Genomic DNA, 25,304 nt, shown 5'->3' with positions numbered 1-25,304 from the left:
ATACATGTGTGTGTGTGTATATATGTATGTATATATATGTATATAGTAGGTTTCATCTTATCTAGCTGTAGCTGTTAATCACAGGTATTGTCTACCTCATTTGGGTGGACTCTGTATATAATCAGTGGAGACACATAAGAGCCTCCAGCGAGCAATTAATTGCATCACAAGATAGATGCTAAAGAGGGGATGAATCACCCTCTGGAGGGTGGCAATACAGGGCACCCACGCTAATTTAGACTAAACATTCAACTTTTAGCCATCTAAAATGAGGTGAAGTGAATCTCGCCCACTGCCCCCACAATTCCAGGTAGGCTGTCTATATTGTCAATTTTTTTTTTTCCCCTGTAGCTTTGCCTTCAATTTCCAGCCACTTGTTTATACCATTTTCATCTTGTTATACCATTTCTACATGGAAAAGCTCTCTCCTACCAAACTTCGGTTTAGACCAATAGACTGTGGTCAAAGTCTCACTTGGATAAGCTAAATGGATTTCAGTCCTGTAATTAAACCACATAACTCTTCTTTTTTTTCATACCACACAGTATACCAGTACCACCAGCAACAAATACAATGTTACCATAACCTTCTGAGTTTGCATTCTCTTGTTCAAATGTGCAGTAATCACAACTTATTTTTCATTTTATAGCAGCATTTTGGAAGGTCCTATTTGGATTATTTATCCATCATGACCAGCAAGTCTTGTTGCTGAAGGTTGGAGATGGCCTCTCCCAACAACAGCTGCCTACAGCAGTAAATTCTGTCTGTCTGGGTCAGAAGGGTGACCACACACATGTGGTAAGAGCTCAGCACTCTGTAACAAATATAGGAAGGTGTGTTTGGCTTTTGCTGAAAGTAGAAGGAAGTATGCCTGTATGTTTGCTTGCTCTCATGTGAGGGTTGGGGTAGGCTGCTTCTCTATCAAAAGGAAGAGGAAGTTGCCTGAAACCTGGATATGGCCACAGCGACTGCCAAACTTGAATCCTCATCCTGAATATATCAGAGGAGGCAGAGTTCATGTTAAAAGAAGAATACTGAAATTAAATCTGTGTTTGGAGACAGGATAGGGATTGAACCAAAATACAAACAATTAACTGAATAACTAGGTTAACTAATTACTGTGATTATCTTGCTGCCTCATGATTACAGTGTTGGCTGCTGAAAGGTAGTTAGAGGCTATAAGGTTCATAATGAGATCTCATAGGGTCTTCCTTTGAAACTCCTGCTATGCCTGTGAGATATTTGACACTGACTGCCATTGGGAGCATAAATTGAATGTCCTAATATGTACATTTCCATTTCCTATTGAAATGAATTTAGACATGCAGCTAGCCACTCTGATTACCAGCTGGTGCCAAGCAAAGTGACATTTATATTAAGAGCAAATATGTTTTCTTGAGGTTTTTTTCTTCTTCTTTTCATTTATATATGCAGCTACACTTGAAATTTGGGGGTGATGGTTAATGGTAATATATTCAATACATCTTCAGTATAATCTGGCTTAAAAAAACTTTCCCATTTCTTTCCCATGGCTTCACTGTGGAAGGATCATTGCATTTAATGCAGTAGGCTGGGCCATTTGTACAGTATCATGTTGGAATGATAGATCTTTTCCTCTGTGTGAGCTTCTACTTACAAAGTCAAGTAGAGTCAAGTCATGTATGGCCATTAATTCACCCCCACTCCTTTCCCAGCCACCCAAATTTAGCATGGACAGTACTTACTATTGTCACATCTCTCTGCAGAGCATACAGATCGGTCTGGATTGGAGCAGGTTAATGACAAGCTCAAACTCTGTCATATCCTGACTTTACAGTAGGACTTTGACCTAATGGAAGCAGCTAGTAATTCACTTTCTCTAATTGCAGAGGACTCTTTTTCCATATAAACTTTATCTCATCTTTACCCTTTAACTGTAAGCTCCACCTTATCTCCAATGAAGTCAGTGAAGCTACAGTGAATGAGTGGAGCATAAGCTCTTTGCTGAACTGGAACCTTTGGTTTGACCTTACAAAAGGGATTCAGACCCTTTTATTTGCACAGGGCTTTCTCCAGTCTTCCATATCTCAAGGACCTTCATTATTTTTTTTTCTCCAAATGATGTTTATTTTGTTTCTTTTATAGTCTTTCATAGGATTTGAGTATATTCTTTTTAAGAACATCTGTAGAACTGATTCTCATTTTGTTTGAATATCTGAACTGAAAACTCTACAAGCATAGGCTGCCTTCAAGATAAACATTATATTTTAGGTTTTGCCTGAACAGGAACACCATTTGAATGGCTTTTCAGCTGTTGTCCTCAATTGCAGTTCTAGCATGAAGAGGAAATGCAATGATATGAAAAGAACCAAAAAGGTACTAAAAATACTAATGTTTAGAATTCTAAGTTCTAATATTTTGTTTGAGTGTGAGGCAAATATTTATGAGAACATTCTTTTTATCTCTGATGACTCCTATTCGAGTGATCTTCTATTAAAATATTACTTTATGCTGAAATTTGTATGTCTTACATTAAACTAATGTAATCAAACATCATAAAACCAAAATTATACTAAAGAAAATAATCCAGAATTAACAGTGACAAATGTGGGGCATCTTATATATGCATCACAAACTACTGAAAATGTCAGTCTCCAGTACACAATGTCAAGAAATCCTGATCCAGAGTCATCTCTGGTGTCTAATTATTCTGCACTTAGCTCTTGTTTTTAATCTTCTCTGCTAAATGAGTTCCTCCACAGCAGCCAAAGGAAGCGATGAACCATCCCCACAGAAGACTTATTTGGTTGTAAGAATATTTTTCTAAAAGCTTGCTATAATTGCTGAAGCAGCTACTGCTACTCTTTTTTCAAGTGGAAAAAAAAATCTTCAAAGTGGCAAAAGATTAGAGGTAGTGCTAGTATACAAATTATGCATTTTGTTCCATAAAATTTCCATTATCAGAAAAAGGAAGTAATACAGGCAGTTCTTTGATCTACTCCAAGTTACTGATGTGATATTGCTATGCAAAAACTAGTAAAAAAATCCTCTGTGTTTCCCGATGAAGTGTATTTCTATGTGAAAGGTTCTATGTTACTGCATTATGGAAGCATGCATTATATTGTGTCATGACCTTTCCTGGTGTATAATCTTCAAGGGCTTTCATTACTGAACATTTAACTTGAGAGAGCAACCTACTCTCAGACCTTGGCTGCTCTCAGACTAATACATTGGAAAAACAATATCTTCATGTAACAGCATGGCATGCTTGCCTTCTTAATTCAGAAGAATTGTTGCTTGACACAGGAACTGTGTTAGTAAATTTTGATTTCTCACTACTACTCTTTCTGTACTCTATGCAGTTTTCAAGTTCAGGTTGATGGAAACTATTCACAAATTTGCATCAAATTTGCTGAAAAATTTAGTCACAGTGTATATTTCCCTTGTTCAAAATTTTCCCAAACCCCAGAATAATTTTATTTTAGTCACAAGTTGAATGAGCAACCTTGACAGTTTAAAAATTATTGAAATCAATGAGTATCACTTGTGTAGGCTAGAAGCATTGCTTTCCTGTATGATGAGATGGTTCTTTTTTTGAAGCCCCACTCACAATCCTACACTTGCTGAGAACAATGTCTCTGAACTGAAATTACCCTAAAATAGACAAATACTTTTTACTAGCTAATAAATTAGCAACAAAATTATTTAAAGATACTTTTAATAAGAGTAAAATATAAGAAATGTCTTATGTGTATCTTAGGCTATCAACATATGTGACCTATGAAAAGTAAAGTAGAATTAGTTCATAATATTGTTTATCTTCCCTTATAATCTCCAGAATTATGAGGGACATTCTTTATTTGTTCAATAGTGCATTTTGGAAAACTTTTATTACTGAATCACATTTCTACTTTTTACTACAGTTGAAAGACAAAATATGTTCAGACAGGTTGGAAAGGTTCCACTCCAGAATTTAAATAATGAGTTTCTTCAATATATTTATAAATGTATAAAGCCAATTTATTTCCATTCATTGAACTCTAGAACCTGTCATATACCTTGCTTAGCTGTTAGCACTGCTGTCATTAGTCATATGAGGGGAAATGTGTGAATCGGTCCAATTTGAAGCCTTAAGTTTTAGAGATGTGGCAAATGAGCTAAATGTGGTAGCTGTTTGGCAGCTTGTGGTTTGAAGTGTATTTCTAAGATATTGATGCCTGTGCTGTGTGATCCCTGCTGGCACTAATCCTAAACGTATCCTAAAACATCTTCTGAAACAAAACTGATCCCGGCTTATTGACACCTGTCAGGGGACCCCAAAACCAACTATGGCCTTAAAAGTGCTCTGGTAACTTCTCCCAGCTCCAGGTCAGCTGCTGACTTATCAAAACTTGCTACCTTGAACCTAAACCCTAGTTGTCACTTTAAGGCTAGTGGTACGTGTCAATTTTGACACAAACCTTGCTAGGTGTCTTTGAGCACTGCCTGTCCTAATTCTAGCCTATCAATCCTATGTAGACACAACACTAATCCCAAGCAATTGATCCTTGGGAACTCAACTTTAATTCAGATTAGTAAACACTAATGTTTTTCCATTTTGAATGTGGGCCCATAGAGTAGTAGACTGATATATCTCCATCTAGTGAAGACATCAAATAAGTGAACTTACTGTTTTTTTTAATGATGAGGATTGCTCTTAAATTCCAGATCTAAACCCAGCCTCAGCCTTTGTTCAAGGACTGTCTAATTTAACAGAGGCAGTTTAAGATGATACCACACCCAGCTGTCTACTCCACTTTTCTGCTGGGTATTATCACTTTCATAATTGAAGGGGCAAAATGAGACATGTATCCACACTTCCATTTAGCCCAATCTATTAACACAGGCCCATTTTTTTGGCATTTTATATAAATCAGGCTGTAAAGTAGGATCGCTGTAGTACAGAAATGCTTCTTGCTCCATTGTCACTGTTGTGGGAGCAGTAAAATCCTGTGAATGAGCAGGACAGCCATCTGAGTGTAATAGTGTTGTAAATGTAGCTTTACCCAATAGATCCTGTCTGTCAGAATCTAAGAAATCTGTCAGTGGCACTAAGGTTAGGATTAGGACTGGGGTTTGCAAGGTCTAATCATTAGTCTCACAGATTTGTCCAGAAGAGGACAGATTTGTCTGGATGAAGGTTAAAACTGACACTGGCAAAATCTGAGTTAAAGTAACTCAGAATAATTTCCAGCAAAACTCATGAGGACAATGTAATGCTCCCTTTGTGAATTAATAAAGCCTGCTATACAAATATACTCTGTCAAACATATCTCTTTCTTGGAGGGAAAAAAATACAATTTATAGAATTATTATAATTGCCAACTTTTTCAAAAAATAATAAAAATATTCTTGGAATAATTATGTTAGGAATTCAACTGTCTGACAGAATAAAGAAGGACAGGACTAAAAGAGGACGTGACCTCAAGGATACAGTAAAACTGGGGTAGGGAAGCAGGTTAGTGGACTGAATGTACTATGAACAAGAATGAGGGTGCTAACTCCAAGATATAATTTAGCAAATCTGGATAAAATATGGTTTTGGCATGTGCTCTTTGGAAAGAAAGAAATAGTTACTGCATATGATCGGGAAAGATGTAGGAGGGGGTGTGTTCTGCTTAACAGTTTGACAAGTAACCTGAACATGGTCAGAGCAGCAATTCTTAAAATGTGAATTAATTATTTCTCTTGGAAATTAATCCCCTAGCTTACTGGTCAGTACACATCTGGTACAAACTTGGTCTGAGTAGCCTCTTGCTTTGATTTTCCAGGGTTTCTAAAGTACTGAGCTAAGGAAACTTCCTGCTTAGACAGTAGGATCTGAAAACTTGTATTCATATTGTATTGGGTTGTGTGGCAAGGGTTTGGTAGCAGGAGGGCTACAGGGGTGGCTTCTGTGAGAAGCTGCTAGAAGCTTCCCTTATGTCTGATAGAGCCAATGCCAGCTGGCTCCAAGATGGACCTGCCACTGGCCAAAGCTGAGCCAATCACCAACGGTGGTAGTGCCTCTGTGAACATATTTAAGAAGGGGGGGGGGGGGGAAAGGGCAACAACAGGAACAGCAGCGGATAAAGGAGTGAGAATATGTGAGAGAAACAACTCTGAAGACACCAAGGTCAGTGAAGAAGGAGGGGGAGGAGGTGCTCCAGGCACCAGAGCAGAGATTTCCCTGCAGCCCGTGGTGAAGACCATGGTGAAGCAGGCTGTCCCCCTGCAGCCCATGGAGGTCCATGGTGGAGCAGATATCCACCCATGGAGGACCCCACACCAGAGCAGGTGGATGTGCCCAAAGGAGGCTGTGACCCTGTGGGAAGCCTGCACTGGGGCAGGCTCCTGGGCAGGACCTGCAAACTCGTGGAGAAAGGAGCCCACGCTGGAGCAGGTTTGCTGGCAAGACTTGTGACCCCACGGGGGACCCACTCTGGAGCAGTCTGTTCCTGAAGAACTGCACCCCGTGGAAAGGACCCATGCTGGAGCAGTTTGTGAAGAACCGCAGCCTGCAGGAAGGACCCTACAGTGGAGAAGTTCATGGAGGACTGTCTCCCGTGGGAGGGACCCCATGGTGGAGCAGGGAAAGAGCATGAGGAGGAAGGAGCGGCAGAGACAACGCATGATGAACTGACCGCAACCTCCATTCCCCATCTCCGTGCACCACTTGGGGGTGGAGGAGGTAGAGGAGTCAGGAGTGAAGTTGAGCCCAGGAAGAAGGGAGGGGTGGGGGGACGATTTGTTCTTATTTCTCATTATCCTACTCTCTGTTTAATTGGCAATAAATTAAATTAATTTCCCCATGTCGAATCTGTTTTGCCCATGATGGTAATTGCTGAGTGATCTCCCTGTCCTTATCTTGAGCCACGATCCTTTCATTGTATTTTCTCTCCCCTGTCCAGTTGAGGAGGGGGAGTGATAGAACAGCTTAGTGGGCACCTGGTGGCCAGCCAAGGTCAACCCACCACAGATCCCTGCTTTCCTGGAGATGGCTAAACACCTGCCGGGAAGTAGTGAATGAATTCCTTATTTTGCTTTGCTTGCATGTGCAGCTTTTGCTTTCCTTATTAAACTGTCTTTGTCTCAACCCACGAGTTTTCTCACTTTTACCCTTCCAATTCTTCCCCCCATCTCACTGTGGGGGGAGTGAGCCAGCGGCTGTGTGGTGCTTAGTTGCTGGCCAGGGTTAAACCATGACATATTCTCACTCCTGTGTCCTTGTATCTTATGCTATTTTCTGCAATTAGCTATTAGGCTCAAAGTAACTAACGCAAGGTGAAACCTTAACATTGGCTGGTGGAAAGGAAATTTGATCAGTCTCTCAAATCTTACAAATCTCTCAATTGTTAGAGATCTCCCACATCACAGTCTTCCGTATTGGGTTTTTTTTGGTCCATTTTCTGTAATTTTTCTTCTGTTCTCTTGTCACAACCCATCTTAGCTTTACTTACTCATCTTACTATTTGGTTTTGTTACTTTTGCAGAGACCTATATCAATTTGAAAGTAGTGAGCAGTCTCATATTTAGGCTATCTTTTTCTAAGTAATTAGGCTTGAAACCCACTTAGTATTTACAGTGGATCCTACTTTATATGTTGGCTCTCTTCAGCAGTTCAAACTGACCCATAAATGTCACAGAACTTCAGGCATGAGGTTAACTCCACTTCTTCTGAGGTCTTAACCCCATCTTCTTTTCATTGTGTTTCACATATACTGGAAGCTGTAGGCATCAAACCTAAGATGTTGGCCAAAACTAATCCTACAATTCTCTTGTTCTGGCCCTTCTGCCACCCACTTCTACTCCCTCTAAGTATATGCAAGCTCAAAGAGACTGTCAGGTTACTGGAATGCCTCTGTCAAAGAACCTGAGTTACATCTGAAAATGTCTTGGAAAAAATAAGCTGCAGAAATTGTGGTGAGGTACAAGCTATGGTGTAGCTAGGGAAGGATAGTTGAAGTTTGTTCTGAATAACACTCAAGCCCTGACTTAGAAATCAGCATAGATGCATCCTTATTGTTCATTAAGAGCACCCATCTAGGGAGGGGTGTAAAATAACTATCATGATGTTCATTCACACCTTAGCTTACAGCACACTAACTTCTGCAGACAGGCAAGCTGTGTGAAACCAGTCATTGGCAAAAAATATAACCTTATTTAATGACTTCATTAGTGTTCTAGAAAAGGGAACAAGCAACACATTAAGGAAATGTGCAGATTATTCTAAGCCAAGAGGAGTTGTGAGCTGTTACAAAATAGAAATACCATACAGGAACCTAGAAGGAGTAGAAACCTCAAAAGAAATGCCAGTGGTTTTAACTTGAAAAAAAGAAAAATACTACATTTTAAGAAGAGTCTGAAACATCATGCGAGAAAGAGGAACCTAGGAGGAAGTGAAGCTGGGAAACATGACTTCAACTAATAGGCAGCAAATGAGACATGAGTTTTCAGAGAAATATTTCTTTATTCCTAAGCATTTCCTAATAGTTATAACCACAATCACTCGGCATCTCAAAGACATTGAAGAGTAAGGCTTCAAAATATGAGGTTCAGCATTGCTGTAATACAAGCAGAATTACTGTGGAACAAAGAGGCACAATTCATTGTTAATGAAGTGAATTAGATACTAGTTACTGGTTTGCCTTATGGCTTGGCAAAATAGTTGTGTCAGTAAGAATAATCAATATAATTTTGTGGTCATTGTATCCACAAAATAGAACAAATAGATAACTTGCTATACAAGACCGTAAGAATGGCTGTACCAAGTCAGACCAACAGTTCATCTGTCCTAGCAAATATTTAGGAAAGACTAAGTACAAAACAAAACACACAAACACAGAAAACACCAACAGTCTCATCCTGCTGCCTTTTTTGTCTGGACAGGATGCAAATCCATTAGTGAGAATATGTATATATATATATGTACATATGTACAAGCTGGATCCCTCCAGCAGCTGGTCTCAGAAACTCAGTCTGCCCAGTAGCTGCCCCTGTATCCCAGTCTCCCTGCTGTCTGGCACCTGGGCATACAAGCCCCTGAGGCTGCAGCCCCACTCCAGTTGCTGGTACAGACCATCTCACTCACACACATATGCACACGCACACAGAGTTGGCCAGGACTCCCCTGGTCCCCCAGTAGCCAACCCCCTCGTGGTCTCACCCTTAGAGACACACACACATACCAGCGGGTCTTGCCCTTAGAGACCCTCCAGACCCTATGGTCTGTCTGGCAGCTGGCTGGGATTCCCCTGGTCCCTGATAGCTAGCTCATCCTGTGGTCTCAGCCTTAGAGACACACACACATACCAGCGGGTCTTGCCCTTAGAGACCCTCCAGACCCTATGGTCTGTCTGGCAGCTGGCTGGGATTCCCCTGGTCCCTGATAGCTAGCTCATCCTGTGGTCTCAGCCTTAGAGACACACACACATGCCTGGCTCCCAGACCACTTTACGTACTTAGCAGCTAGTCTGGCTTGATCTTCTCTAGTACTCACATGCTTATGCGCCTGCACTCACTCTAGTTGCTGACACCATGGACACATGGGCCCTCTGACCACTAGTCCCACTCCAGTTGCTGGTACTTAAGTCCATTCATTCCAGTCTCTCCAGTTGCTGGCATCACAGACACATGGGCCCTCTGACTCATGGTCTGACTTCAGTTGCTGGCACTCAGACCCCCATACACACACATGCATACAGAATAGAGAGTCCGTCACCCAGGAAAAAAGTTAGAAAGAAATTTAATAAGAAGATAGGACAGACTGTCCTGATCAGGTGCAGAGCATGGCCAGACAAACGTACTGACCAGAAAACTATTTACATGTGACAGGCCCCTTTTATCCCCTTATCCCTCTATTTTCCCACACTTGTTCCTCCCCAAATCACCTAGATCCCTCCCTTTCCCCGCCTTTGGTTCCTCCTCTAAGCATCCCATAATTCCTGTGCAATCCTAAAATGCTCTTCCCATGCATCCCATAATGTGTCCCACACCCCTAGGCAGCAACTGCCTTCAGTTCAAAAGATGCTCTGGCATTGACTCAGCTTGATGGGTTTCACATCTGGACACTGGAGCTGAGGCTCTCCTGGGACAGCCCTGGGAGGGGCCCAGACAGGGTGTCTCTTCCTCTGAGTCCTTAATTTGGGTTCCTGCCTGCCATTGTGCCTCTGTGCTCCTCTGAGCTTGTGGAGATGGACCTTTGATGGGGTGATGGCTCCTGTGATGGGCCTGGGAGTAGCCAGGCAGGATATTATTTGGGCTCCCCCCTACCACTGTCTCTCTGTGCTCCTTTGTGGGTATGCAGATGAACTTTCATCACATAAACTAACAGTGGGGTTACATGCACATTTTATTTGATCATTTTCCTGAACCTTTCTTCCATGAATTTGTCTAATCACTGTTTGAACCATTTCATACTGCTGACGTCCAAAACATCTAGTGACGACGAAGTCTATGGTTAAAAGATATTTTTTGAAAAAAATACTTGCTCCCCCCCCTTTTTTTTAATCCTGCTTCTTGATAATGTCTGGAATCTTCTGCTCATAATAATGCTAATTATTACATTATTAGAAATAAACAAAAAAAAATGAGTGACAAAGAAAAACAGGCAAACTGATCAGGACATTATAAAGACATTTCTGAGGAAAGAGTAAGAATTAAGCTAGAAAAGTTGGCAAACTCCTGAGAAATATAAAGGTAGTTATCAAATATATGAAAGTTAGATACAGCTTAGATGGAATGGGTTAAAATTAAGGATTTAGTCTTTTGCATAAGTTAATGGATGAAATTTAGAAAGGTGTGGTGGGTTGACCCTGGTAAGCTACTAAGCACCCACCCAGCTGCTTGCTCACTATTTCCCCCACCCCCAGTGGAATGGGGGAGAGAACTGGAAGAGGAAAAGTGAGAAAAACCTCATTGGTTAAGATAAAGACAGTTTAATAAGTGAAGAGAAAAAAGAAAAAGAAAAAAAACAAGTGATGTAAAGGCAATCACTTACCATCACCCACCAGCAGACTGATGGCCAGTCAGTCTCTGAGCAACAGCTACTTTGGAAAGACTAGCCCTGAGTTTTATTGCTGAGCATGACGTTATGTGGTATGGAATATCCCTTTGGCCAATTTGGGTAAGCTGTCCTGTTTGTGTCCCCTCCCAGCCTCTTGACCACCCCTAGCCTACTCACTAGGGGAACAGAGTGAGAAACAGGAGAAAACCTTGATGCTGTGCAAGCACTGTTCAGCAACAGCCAAAATGTTGGTGTGTTATGAACACTTTTAATCACAACTCTAAAACACACCACCATAGGGGCTGCTATGAAGAAAATTAACTCCATCCCAGCCAGACCAGTACAAAAGCAAAGGAAGCTTGGCTGGTAGTATCTTTTTGAGTGTAGAAAAGGGAAGTGATGCAAATCCTACTATTTAAGGCTCTCAAAACTAGTTGGAAAAGCACTTCTCCCTTGATTCTATAGTTAACAGACTGTATTGGGTTTACGTGGCAAGGTTTTGGTAGCAGGAGGGCTGCAGGGATGGCTTCTGTGAGAAGATGCCAGAACCTGCCCCCATGTCAGACAGAGCCAGTTCCAGCCAGCTTCAAGATGGACCTGCTGCTGGCCAAAGCTGAGCCAGTCAGTGATGTTGGTAGCGTCTCTGTGATAACCGAAAGGGTGGTCAAGCATTGGAACAGGCTACCCAGGGAAGTGGTTGAGTCTCCATCCCTGGAGGTATTTAAAGAACAGATAGATGTGGTGCTTGAGGACATGGTATAGTGAAGACTTGGCAGTGCTAGGTTAACGGTTGGACTCGATGATCTTAAGGGTCTTTTCCAACCTTAACAATTCTATGATTCTATGATTCTATATTTAAGAAAGGGTTAAAAACTGCTGCGCAACAGCAGCTGGGAGAGAGGAGTGAGAATATGTGAGAGAAATAACTATGCAGACACCAAGGCATGCTGGTTTTGGCTGGGATAGAGTTAATTTTCTTCACAGTAGCTAGTATGGGGCTATGTTTTGGATTTGTGATGAAAACAGTGTTGATAACACACTGTTATTTTAGTTATGGCAGAGCAGTGCTCACACAGTGTCAAGGCCTTTTCTGCTTCTCACACCACCCTGCCAGCGAGTAGGCTGGGGGTGCACAAGAAATTGGGAGGGGACACAGCTGGGACAGCTGACCAAAGGGATATTCCATACCATATGATGTTATGCTCAGCATATAAAGCTGCGGGAAAGAAGAAGGAAGGGGGGACATTCAGAGTTATGGTGTCTGTCTTCCCAAGTAACCATTGTGCGTGATGGAGCCCTGCTTTCCTGGAAATGGTTAAACATCTGCCTGCCAATGGGAAGTAGTGAATGAATTCCTTGTTTTGCTTTGGTTATGTCCTGGTTTCAGCTGGGACAGAGTTAATTTTCTTCCTAGTAGCTGGTAGAGTGCTGTGTTTTGGATTTAGGATGAGAATAATGTTGATAACACACTGATGTTTTGGTTCTTGCTGAGCAGAGTTTACACTAGTCAAGGACTTTTCAGCTTCTCGTGCTCTGCCAGGTGCATAAGAAGCTGGAAGGGAGCATAGCCAGGACAGCTGACCCAAACTGGCCAAAGGGCTATTCCATACCATATGACATCATGCTCAGTATATAAGATGGGGGAAGAAGGAGGAAGGGGGGGACGTTCGGAGTGATGGCGTTTGTCTTCCCAAGTAACTGTTACGCGTGATGGAGCCCTGCTTTCCTGGAGATGGCTGAACACGTGCCTGCCGATGGGAAGTAGTGAATGAATTCCTTGCTTTGCTTTGCTTGCGCGCGCGGCTTTTGCTTTACCCATTAAACTGTCTTTATCTCAACCCATGAGTTTTCTCCCTTTTACCCTTCCGATTCCCTCCCCCATCCCACCGGGGGGGGAGTGAGCGAGCAGCTGTGTGGTGCTTAGTTGCTGGCTGGGGTTAAACCATGACAGTCCTTTTTGGCACCCAATGTGGGGCTCGAAGGGTTCGAGATAATGACAGATTTAATTGGAATGTGCTAGATTGAATGTATAGCTGTTAGTGCTCGTTAGTGGCTGCTTTTTGCTTTTGCTGCTTGCTGAACTGCTTATCATCTTACTCTGCTGTGCCTGGGAACATTTTGATAACAACAACAGCCATGCGCCTGGGCTGGCAGATGGCCAGGGCATCGCTGCTGTTTCTGTGCTGCTGTACTAGACAGGCTGGAACTCCAGTGTGAACTCGAGTCAAAGGGACTGTGACCTGTGGATGAGTCCATGCGGGAGCAGGACACCCCGAAGCATCTGTGGACGTGGATAAGCCCATGCCAGAGCAGGTGTGTCTCGAAGTGTCTGTGGCCATGGTTATGTTTGTGCCGCAGCAGGTATACCTCTTGAAGGGATTGTGGCCCAAGGATAAGTCCACGCTGGAGAAGGTACACCTCGAAGCATCTGTGGCTGTGGATAAGTCCATGCTGCAGCAGGTACACCTTGAAGCATCAGTGGCTGTGCATGAGGTCATGCTGGAGCACCTCAAAGCGTGTGGCCATGGGTAAGGCCATGGTGGAGCAAGTTTACTTATGAAGAGACTGTGGCTGTGGGCAAGGCCACGCTGGAGCAGGTATATCTCTGAAAGCATTGTGGTCCATGGAGAAGGCCATGTGGGAACAGGTGCACCTCTAAGTGACTGTGGCTGTGGATAAATCCATGCCGCAGCAGGTATACCCCTGGATAGACTGTGGCTCATAGACAAGGCTCCACTTGGAGCAGGTACGCCCTAAGGGACTGCAGTCTGTGGATAAGTCCAAGCTGGAGCAGGGGCAAGGGGAGGAGTCCATTGCAGTGTTAAGCCCAATGGTCTGGTCCAAAGGGGCCAGGGGTGTAGATTGTAATGGAAATACCTTTAAATTGTTGTAACCCGGGATTTGAGTTGCATGTTATGGGAATTACTATAGCAGGAACCCCTTGTTGCTAGCCAGGCTAGGAGCAAGGGGAAGAGTTCCTTGCAATGTTAATCCTGGCCCAAAGGGGCCAGGGGTGGAGATTGTAATGGAAATACCTTTAAATTGTTGTAACCCATGATCTGAGTTGCATGTTATAGGAATTACCATAGCAGGAACCACCTGAACCAATGGGGGACAAGCCTTACAAGAAGCAGTGCAAGTGCAGCAGTGACCCAGCCTGAGCTGGCTTTGGTGCCCAATAACTCCACGCAACACACCACCTCTCCTGTCCTGAGTGATCACCATCACAGATGGAGCCCAAAGTCACGGACTAAATGAACTCAATGGACACTATGTGGACATTTGTGGATGTTTATAGACATTTTACAGAAATTTTACAGGAGTGGTCCATAGAATAAGTGGGGTGGTGGTTAATGACGATATATTGGATAATGTGGGACCTGAGCATGACGTAAATGGTATGGAATAAGGGGTGGATACTGTCCTGGTTTCAGCTGGGATAAAGTTAATTTTCTTCTTAGTAGCTGGTAGAGTGCTGTGTTTTGGATTTAGGATGAGAATAATGTTGATAACACACTGATGTTTTGGTTCTTGCTGAGCAGAGTTTACACTAGTCAAGGACTTTTCAGCTTCTCGTGCTCTGCCAGGTGCATAAGAAGCTGGGAGGGGGCACAGCCAGGACAGCTGACCCAGACTGGCCAAAGGGCTATTCCATACCATATGACATCATGCTCAGTATATAAGCTGGGGGAAGAAGGAGGAAGGGGGGGACGTTCGGAGTGATGGCGTTTGTCTTCCCAAGTAACCGTTACGCATGATGGAGCCCTGCTTTCCTGAGGATGGCTGAACACCTGCCTGCCCATGGGAAGTAGTGAATGAATTCCTTGCTTTGCTTTGCTTGCGCGCGCGGCTTTTGCTTTACCCATTAAACTGTCTTTATCTCAACCCATGAGTTTTCTCCCTTTTACCCTTCCGATTCCCTCCCCCATCCCACCGGGGGGGGAGTGAGCAAGCAGCTGTGTGGTGCTTAGTTGCTGGCTGGGGATAAACCACGACACAAGGTCAGTGAAGAAGGACGGGGAGGAGGTGCTCCAGGCACCTGAGCAGAGATTCCCCTGCAGCCCTTGGTGAAGACCATGCTGAAGCAGGTTGTCCCCCTGCAGCCCATGGAGGACCCCATGCTGGAGCAGGTGGATGTGCCCTGAAGGAAGCTGTAACCCAGGAGAGCCCACGCTGGAGCAGGCTCCTGGCAGGAACTGTGGCCCCCTTGGAGAGGAGCCCATGCTGGAGCAGGTTTTCTGGCAGGACTTGTGACCCTGTGCAGGACCCATGATGGAGCAGTCTGTTCCTGAAGAACTGCACCCCATGGAAGGGACCTATGCTGGAGCAGTTCTTGAAGAACTGTAGCCCGCAGGAAGTACCCACATTGAAGAAGTTCATGGAGGCCTGTCTCCTGTGGGTGGGACCCCATGGTGGAGCAGGGGAAGATTGTGAGGAGGAAGGAGCAGCAGAGACAAAGTGGGGGGGAGAAGGTACAGAAGTCGGGAGTGAAGTTGAGCCTGGGAAGAAGGGAGGGGTGGGGGAAGGTGTTTTAGGTTTGTTCTTATTTCTCATTATCCTACTCTGATTTTGATTGGCAATAAATTAAAATTTCCCTGAGTCAAGTCTGTTTTGCCTGTGATGGTAATTGGTGAGTACTCTCCCTGTCCTTATCTCGACCCACAAGCCTTTCGTCATATTTTCCCCCCCTGTCCTGTTGATGGAGGAGGAGTGATAGAGCGGGTTGGTGGTCACCTGCTGGCCAGCCAAGGTCAACCCACTACACAGCCCTGTCCTGAGAGATGGTGTTTTTACTATTTGTAAAGTTACTGTTTCTCCCTTACAGTTTCTGACAAACTATATGATAAGCATACATTTCTTCATTATTCACCTGTGGATTTATCTCACTTTTTTCAGTTCAAAATATCATCTTTCTTGCAGCCTTAAAGATTTGAGTCCATTTGTTCTCGAGATTTCTGTCTGTGCTTACAGTCAAAAACCTAATACTATGTTTAACCCTTCCTCTTTGTTCAAATATCTTTAGTTGTATGTAAGGAGACTGCATGTATATACAGCTTGAAAGTATAAGGCAATTATTCACTGGCTAACAGATGCAAAAGAGAGCTAGGATTTAATGAGCTACAAGGCTAAGCATTAATGTGCTCATCATCCTGATAACACAGTCAAACATCTAGAGGCATGTGGTAGTAAACTCTACCTGGCCCTGGTTTGAAATCCAGAAAATTAGTTATAAATAGCTATTCATAAAAAATTGCTATAAACCTCAGTGGAACTTTAAACCCTGATTTCCTATGGAGCAATTATCTCATTAGACACATGCCAGAGAGACTGTCAGGGCCCTGAGGGGACTAATAAACCTTAATGGTCCTGAACAGCCTCAGGTGAGGTCTCCACCCACACCCTCTGCCTGTGGCCCAAGGGATCCATTTAAGCTCAGCCCAAGGCCTTTAGTCTTTGTTTAAGCTTTTTTGTGATTCTGTCTGTCTGTAGTTCTACCATAGCCATGGCGGTGTCTGACTATGGATACTGTTGATTGGGGACCTCAACTCACAAATTGATTTCCAGGCTTGATCTCAGACCTGGTTTGTTACTAGGGGCCTTCCTGATGATAAGTGGACTGCGTCTGGCTCTGGTTACCCTCATGAGACCAGATCCTGACTTGTGGATTGACTTCCTGGTTTGACGTTGTACCTGTCTCCTCACTATGGTGATGATCTGGGCTGCCCCTTCCCCCAGGCCTGCCTTGTTCTTTTTAGGGGTGGTGGGACAGGGCTGTGGCTGGTGAAGCCCCTGTCCTGCTGGATATGCTGTCTGTTTTGGCTCTGGGATCCCCAGCCTGTATGGAGCTGCCAGCTCTTGCTGTGCCCTGACAGATGCAGAAAAAGCTCTTCAATATTATTTTGAGAAAGCTCTCTTTATTCCCTAACACTGCCACCTGTGGACCCATGCTGTAGACTTGTCTCTGGTCCTGTCTCCCTTTACTCTTTACTGGGCTCCCTGGATGGACCCTGGACCTAGTTTATCACCTTGCCTTGTCTGGGAATGTTGATGGGCCCTGTTACCAGCACCTGTTTCTGCCTGCTGTGTTCAGATGCTTTGGGATTGTACCAAAGTCCACTGCCTGCACTGGGGTTACCCCTGGGTCCCAGCTCACCTGCCCTTTGGAAGCAGTTGACCCTTGTTGCTCTCTGACAGACCCTTAAACTGAAAGCCCAATGTTTCTTCCTCCAGATAAAGTCACTGGCTTTCCTGAGCCACTCTCTCAAGGACGGCTTCATCCTCTTCCAGCTGCTTCGGGTGGGGGAGGGACCCTCAAATGACCACTGTGCTTTTTCCTGGCAGCTGTGCTCTCCGTACTGGTGCACAGGGTTGCATTTTCTGTGGCTAAATCTTTACCAGTAAACAGACCCAGATACAGGGTCACATGCTGACATGGATAATACATTCCATGACAAAATTCTGGACCATGCCAACTAGCATTCTACAAGACAATGCCTGGTACTGCTCTGGGACTGGTACAGACCTGGGACTGTTCCCAATATGAATGTGGCCATCTTTTGGAGGGAGAAGAGAACTCAGCCATATGGATATGACCTGTGCTATGCTACATGCCTTCAGGGCCAGGAAATACCTTTGTGTGCACATGTATGCATGTATAATGCAGCACTTGAGAAACCAAAGGAAAAAATGCCTTCAAAGCAAGTTGAAGTTGGTGTTCCTTGAGAGGAAAAATGTCACATAAATTCCTCTGAAGGAAGAAAAAAGAGATAAACAACTGACAGTTTCAATAGGAATTTACTAAGAGATAATTTTAAGCAAATTCCTTTATCCCACCATCTAGTAAATAGTCAACTCTATATAAATGTGACAGATGCTGACTTTATAGTTACTGTGAAATTACCCAGTAAGAGTAGGAGATTCAGGGAAATTTATTTCTATTTGTAGTTTTCCATTATTTTCTATAAGAAGAGCAGTAGGAACAAGCTGAGGTTTACTGAATTGCTACACTTTTCTAGTGTATAACGCCCAGAGCTATGATGGCTACTAATCATTACATACTGGGTTCACATTTGGGGAAAATCAGCATGGTTTATATCAAAGTCTGCACAGTGTCTATTTTGCAGACTGTCAAATTTGCAGACCTAAAAGGTCTAAAGCACTGGCGTAACTCTTGTGCAGTTCAGCAGACGTTTGAGTGCAGGCAGAAATATAAGGCCTGAAAGAAGAAATAATTCACTAATTATAGCCTGCCAGCCATTCCTGTCAGTAAAGACCTTCCATTTAAATTTAAAAATGAGGATACTCTGAGTTTGTTCCTGTCTTACACGACATGGTTTTGCTGATTTCCAGTTGTCCTTGGCAAAGAGAAAAAGTTCTTGTAAGGGCCTTTTCTGACCTGGAAGAAATGACTGCAGCTCAGTGGACAGGATAACTTGCTTTCAACTTGCTCACCTGCAAAAAGCATCAACCACCACTAACATTTTAAAAATAAAACTAGCCATAAAAGCTTATAGAGCAAAATAAAACAACCCTCAACAACACTGACAAAAAATGCCCCTGCCTTTTTGTTGTTGTAGTGAAACCAATGGTCTTCCTTTACAAAATTTTAAGTGTGTATAAAGCCTATATTTAACAGACTTCAGGAAGTATTTACACTTTGGAACTCTCAGCAATCTCAAACAAACAGCAACAACCAATAAGCACATTTTTACTGCTTTCTCTTTCTCCCTATGCACTTTTCCACAAATATACATTTTCACCAACTTCGCTTGCCTTACTTGTTCCTAAAAAACATATCAACATTTGTCCTGGTTTCCGCTGGCAACTAAGCACCACACAGCCACTCACTCACTCCCCACACCCCAGTGGGATGGGGGAGAGAATTGGAAGGGTGAAAGTCAGAAAACTCGTGGGTTGAGATAAGAACAGTTTAATAATTGAAGTAAAATGAAATAGAATAGTAGTAATAGTAATAGTAATAGTAATAGTAATAGTAATAGTAATAGTAATAATAATATAATAATGTACAAAGCAAGTGATACACTGTACAATTGCTCACCACCCGCCGACTGATGCCCAGCCCATTCCCGAGCAGCGATCGCTGCCCCCCGGTCAACTCCCCCCAGTTTATATACTGAGCATGATGTCATATGGTATGGAATAGCCCTTTGGCCAGTCTGGGTCAGCTGTCCTGGCTGTGCCCCCTCCCAGCTTCTTATACACCGGGCAGAGCATGGGAAGCTGAAAAGTCCTTGACTAGTGTAAGCACTACCTAGCAACAACTAAAACATCAGTGTGTTATCAACATTATTCTCATCCTAAATCCAAAACACAGCACTATACCAGCTACTAGGAAGAAAAAAATCAACACTATCCCAGCTGAAACCAGGACAATATCCACCCCTTATTCCATACCATCTATGTCATGTCCAGGTCTTAACCTTTCCAATACATTCCAATTAATCACTACCACTTTTCCAGTCTTAGTCTATAGGCTATCCCTCTAAAATATTTGTTGAGTTCATTTAGTCCATGACTTTGGGCTTCACTCATCATAACAGTCTTTCAGGGCAGGAGAGATGGTGTGTGGTGTTGGACTGTTGCATGCTGAAGCCAGTTCTGGTTCCATCACTGCTGCACTTTGCTCGGTTTCCTCAAAGTTCATTCTTCATTAATCTGGGTGATTCTTACTGTAATACTGTTGATATGGCATATAGTCACCATAGAAGTGATGACATCCAGTATTATATAGCAATTAACATCATACAGTTCAGTTCATTGGCTATTTTCACCCAAAATCACATCCCCTTGAGGTACACATCGGACTTCCCCGTCCTCCCGCATCACCCACCAAGTGCACTCTGATCCTTGAGCAAAAGCAATCCCACGAGTGGGTTTGCCTTTGCCCGAGGCGGGAGTAACCCAGACTGTCTTCCCCGTCATATTTTTTAGGTGCACTACAGGGATTTTATCCCCCTCTACAGTACGTAAAAGTCTTGATTGGGCAGGGCCAGCTCGATTGGCAGATCCCCTAGTGTTGACTAACCAGGTGGCCTTTGCTAAATGGGTATCCCAGTGTTTGAATGTCCCACCACCCATTGCTTTCAGTGTAGTCTTTAACAGTCCATTGTATCGTTCGATTTTCCCGGAGGCTGGTGCATGATAGGGGATGTGATATACCCACTCAATGCCATGCTCTTTGGCCCAGGTGTCTATGCGGTTGTCTTGGAAATGAGTCCCATTGTCTGACTCAATTATTTCTGGGGTGCCATGTCGCCATAGGACTTGCTTTTCAAGGCCCAGGATAGTGTTCCGGGCGGTGGCATGGGGCACGGGATATGTTTCCAGCCATCCAGTGGTTGCTTCCACCATTGTAAGCACATGGCGCTTGCCTTGGCAGGTTTGTGGGAGTGTGATATAATCAGTCTGCCAGGCCTCCCCGTATTTATATTTCAGCCATCGTCCTCCATACCAGAGAGGCTTGAACCGCTTCGCTTGCTTGATTGCAGCACGTTTCACATTCGTGGACAACCTGTGCAATAGTGTCCATGGTCAGGTCCACCCCTCGATCACGAGCCCATCTAGATGTTGCATCTCTTCCTTGATGGCCTGAGGTGTCATGGGCCCACCAATCTAGCAATAATTCACCCTTATGTTGCCAGTCCAGATCCACCTGAGCCACTTCAATCTTAGCAGCCTGATCCACCTGCTGGTGGTTTTGATGTTCTTCAGTGGCCTGACTCTTGGGTATGTGAGCATCTACATGATGTACTTTTACAACCAGGTTCTCTATCCGGGCAGCAATATCTTGCCACAATGCGGCAGCCCAGATGGGTTTGCCTCTGCGCTGCCAGTTGCTCTGCTTCCATTACTGTAACCACCCCCAGAGGGCATTTGCCACCATCCATGAGTCAGTATAGAGATAGAGCTCTGGCCACTTTTCTCGTTCAGCAATATCCAAAGCCAGCTGGATGGCTTTCACCTCTGCAAACTGACTCAATTCACCTTCTCCTTCAGCAGTTTCTGCAACTTGTCGTACAGGACTCCATACAGCAGCCTTCCACCTCCGATGCTTCCGCACAAGATGACAGGACCCATCAGTGAACAGGGCATATTGCTTCTCATTTGCTGGTATTTTATTATACAGTGGGGCCTCCTCAGCACACGTCACCTTCTCCTCTGGCGATATTCCGAAATCTTTGCCTTCTGGCCAGTCCACGATCACATCCAAGATTCCTGGGCTCTCCAGGTAGGGCCATTCCCCCCAGCTGCAGTGTAGAGCCTGCCTGGACTGGCCCAAGGGCTACTGCATGGACTATCTCCTGTTTAATTTGTTCAAAGGGTTGTCGTTGCTCAGGGCCCCATTTGAAATCGTTCTTCTTCCGGGTCACTTGATAGAGAGGCCTTACGATCAGACTGTAATTTGGAACATGCATTCTCCAAAAACCCACAATGCCCAAGAAAGCTTGTGTTTCCTTTTTGCTGGTTGGTGGGGACATGGCTGTTATTTTGTTGATCACATCCATTGGGATCTGACGACGTCCATCTTGCCATTTTATTCCTAAAAACTGGATCTCCTGTGCAGGTCCCTTGACCTTACTTTGTTTTATGGCAAAGCCGGCCTCCAGAAGGATTTGGACTATTTTCTTCCCTTTCTCAAAACCTTCTGCTTCTGTGTTGCCCCACACGATGATGTCATCAATGTACTGCAGGTGTTCTGGAGCTTAATCCTGTTCCAATGTAGTCTGGATCAGTCCATGGCAAATGGTGGGGCTATGTTTCCACCCCTGGGGCAGTTGATTCCAGGTGTACTGGACCCCCCTTCAAGTGAAAGCAAACTGTGGCCTGCACTCTGTTGCCAAAGGGACTGAGAAAAACGCATTAGCGATGTCAGTTGTGGCATACCACTTGGCTGCCTTTGACTCCAATTCATATTGAAGTTCTAGCATGTCCGGCACAGCAGCACTCAGTGGTGGCGTGACTTTGTCCAGGCCCCGATAGTCTACTGTTAGTCTCCACTCTCCATTAGGCTTTCGCACTGGCCATATGGGACTGTTAAAGGGTGAGCGAGTCTTGCTGATCACTCCTTGGCTCTCCAGTCGACGAATCAGCTTATGGGTGGGAATCAGGGAGTCTCTGTTGGTGCAATAATGCCACCTGTGCACTGCTGTGGTAGCGATTGGCACCTGTTGTTCTTTGACCCTCAGCAACCCCACAATAGAAGGGTCCCTCAAGAGACCAGGCAGGGTAGACAGCTGTTTAATTTCCTCCATCTCCAGGGCAGCTATACCAAAAGCCCACTGATACCCTTTTGTGTCCTTGAAATACCCTCTCCTGAGGTAATCTATGCCAAGGATGCATGGAGCCTCTGGGCCAGTCACAATGGGGTGCTTCTGCCACTCCTTCCCGGTTAAGCTTACTTCGGCCTCTAATACAGTCAGCTGTTGGGATCCCCCTGTCACTCCAGAAATACGGATGGGTTCTGCCCCTTCATAGCTTGATGGCATTAGGGTACACTGTGCACCGGTGTCCACTAGAGCCTTCTACTCCTGTGGGTCTGATGTGCCAGGCCATCGAATCCACACAGTCCAGTACACCCGGTTGTCCCTCTCCTCCACCTGGCTGGAGGCAGGGCCCCTCTAGTCCTGGTCATAGCATTCGTTACTCACTTCTTGTAAATGCGAATCAAAAACCCCTTTATTGAGATCGGAAGCACGACAACATTTTAGCTTGTAGTGTAATCCTTGGAAAATATCAAATTATGTGAAAGCTAAAAGCTCTCCACAGCTTGAGTCTCAAAAACCATCCAATTAATTAGAAAACATCAACTATTACAAATCATAGATCAAATCCTCTTCAAAAAGTTAGCAGAAAACCAAAAACACTCCAAGCATGAGAAAAGAGAACACATCTTATTCAGGGATGATAGAACTGCAGTAGCACTTAGCAGGAATATGGCTCAATTAATCAGCTTCATAAGGCAATTGGTTCTTAGGACAAACAACTAAAAAATGTTTACAGAATATAATCCCCCAAACAATCAGCTAGTCGTCAGCAAAGGACAACAAGCACAAGTTCAGAGTTAAACAAAAATTTCTATTCCAGTGTTAAACAGTGAATGTATTGGGTCTGGCTGGGATGGAGTTGACTTTCTTCATAGCAGCCCATATGGTGCTGTGTTTTGTATTTGTGGCCGATAACACACCAATGTTTTGGCTATTGCTGAACCTTGCTTGCACAGTATCAAGGCTTTCTCTTTTTCCTATTCTGCCACCCTCAGTGAGTAAACTAGGGGTGGGCAAGAAGTTGGGAGGGGATACATCCGAGACAGCTGACCCGAATTGGCCAAAGGGATATCAGAATCATAGAATCATTTAGGTTGGAAAAGACCTTTAAGATCATCAAGTCCAACCGTTAACCTAGCACTGCCAAGTCCACCACTAAACCACGTCCCTAAGCGCTACATCTACACGTCTTTTAAATACCTGCAGGGATGGGGACTCAACCACTTCCCTGGGCAGCCTGTTCCAATGCTTGACCACCCTTTCGGTGAAGAAGTTTTTCCTAATATCCAACCTAAACCTCCCCTGGAGCAACTTGAGGCCATTTCCTCTCATCCTATCACTCGTTACTAGGGAGAAGAGACCAACCCCCACCTCGCTACAACCTCCTTTCAGGTAGTTGTAGAGAGTTATAAGGTCTCCCCTCAGCCTCCTCTTCTCCAGACTAAACAACCCCAGCTCCTTCAGCCGCTCCTCATAAGACCTGTTCTCTAGACCCTTCACCAGCTTCGTTGCCCTTCTCTGGACGTGCTCCAGCATCTCAGTGTCCTTCTTGAAGTGAGGGGCCCAAACCTGAACACAGTACTCGAGGTGCGGCCTCACCAGTGCCGAGTACAAGGGGACGATCACTTCCCTAGTCCTGCTGGCCGCACTATTTATGATGCAAGCCAGGATGCTATTGGCATTCTTAGCCACCCGGGCACACTACCGGCTCATATTCAGCTGGCTGTCGACCAACACCCCTGGTCCTTTTCTGCCAGGCAGCTCTCCAGCCACTCTTCTCCAAGCCTGTAGCGTTGCATAGGGTTGTTGTGACCCAAGTGCAGGACCCGGAACTTAGCCTTGTTGGACCTCATACAGTTGGCCTCGGCCCATCGATCCAGCCTGTCCAGATCCCTCTGTAGACCCTTCCTACCCTCCAGCAGATCAACACTCCCACCCAGCTTGGTGTCATCTGCAAACTTCCTGAGGGTGCACTCGATCCCCTCATCCAGATCATTGATAAAGATATTAAACAGAACCAGCCCCAATACTGAGCCCTGGGGAACATCACTTGTGACCAGCCGCCAACTGGATTTAACTCCATTCGCCACAACTCTTTGGGCCCGGCCATCCAGCCAGTTTTTTTACCCAGCGAAGAGTCCTCCTTCCAGCCCTTCTTGTAGATGGGCGTCACATTTGCTAGCCTCCAGTCAACTGGGACCTCCCTGGTTAGCCAGGACTGCTGATGATAGATGATGGAAAGTGGCTTGGTGAGCACCTCCACCAGCTCCCTCAGTACCCTTGGGTGGGTCCCATCTAGTCCCATAGACTTGTGTGTATCTAAGTGGTGTAGCGGGTCGCTAACCATTTCCCCTTGGATTATGGGGGCTTCATTCTGCTCCCTGTCCCTGTCTTCCAGCTCAGGGGGCTGGGTACCCTGAGAACAACTGGTCTGACTATTAAAGACTGAGGCAAAGAAGGCATTAAGTACCTCAGCTTTTTCCTCATCCTTTCTCACTCTGTTTCCCCCTGCATCCAATAAAGGATGGAGATTCTCCTTAGCTCTCCTTTTGTTGCTAATGTATTTGTAGAAACATTTTTAATTGTCTTTTACGGCAGTAAAGAGAGATGGAATGAGAGAAATTGAATGAACAAGAGAGACAAAGTAAAGACAGAGCAGGATGGAGTGAGAGAGATATGTAGTAAGACAGAGGGGAGGGAGGGAGAGATGTAGTAAGAGAGTGAGGGATGGAGTGAAGAGAGACACGGAGTGAAAGATATGGACTGAAACAGATGTGGCGGGAGAGGGAGTGAGCATGAGAGTGAAAGGGAGAGAGACAACTTTGAGTGAAAGAGTGGGGGAGAGAGGGTTTGAAAGAGAGAACAAGATGGATGGGGGAGAGAGACAATGGAACAGAGAGACATAGCAAAAGAGTGACAGACAGTGTTCTGCACTGGAGGTGGAGGGGGACAGGTGAGAGACAGTGCAGGGTTCTTTCTGGATCTCAGTAAGAAAGGCCTGACAACAAATGGCTTAA

At 44.6% G+C, this 25,304-nt stretch overlaps 1 protein-coding gene across 5 annotated transcripts in view; it reads left to right on the top strand.

Moving 5' to 3' along the window:
* The window catches only part of LOC148055464 (ras GTPase-activating protein 1-like), a 100,517-nt gene that overhangs the window by 41,964 nt on the left and 33,249 nt on the right, over positions 1-25,304 (top strand). Inside the window, exon 4 of one of the 5 annotated variants that reach the window (XR_015705370.1) lies at positions 13,364-15,442. The exons of 3 other annotated variants lie outside the window; for them this stretch is intronic. The gene's annotated coding sequence lies outside the window, so the exon portion shown is untranslated. Of the gene's footprint in view, positions 1-649; positions 15,443-25,304 lie in introns of those variants that run through there. One more of the 5 variants, XR_015705369.1, reaches the window with a different exon arrangement.

Source organism: Nipponia nippon, unplaced genomic scaffold (assembly GCF_047370975.1).
Source record: "Nipponia nippon isolate SJK-2023a ecotype South Korea unplaced genomic scaffold, ASM4737097v1 scaffold_22, whole genome shotgun sequence".
Classification (NCBI taxonomy): domain Eukaryota; kingdom Metazoa; phylum Chordata; class Aves; order Pelecaniformes; family Threskiornithidae; genus Nipponia; species Nipponia nippon.
The sequence above is the reverse complement of the archived record's forward strand: the minus strand, read 5'-3'. Positions and strand labels throughout refer to the sequence as shown.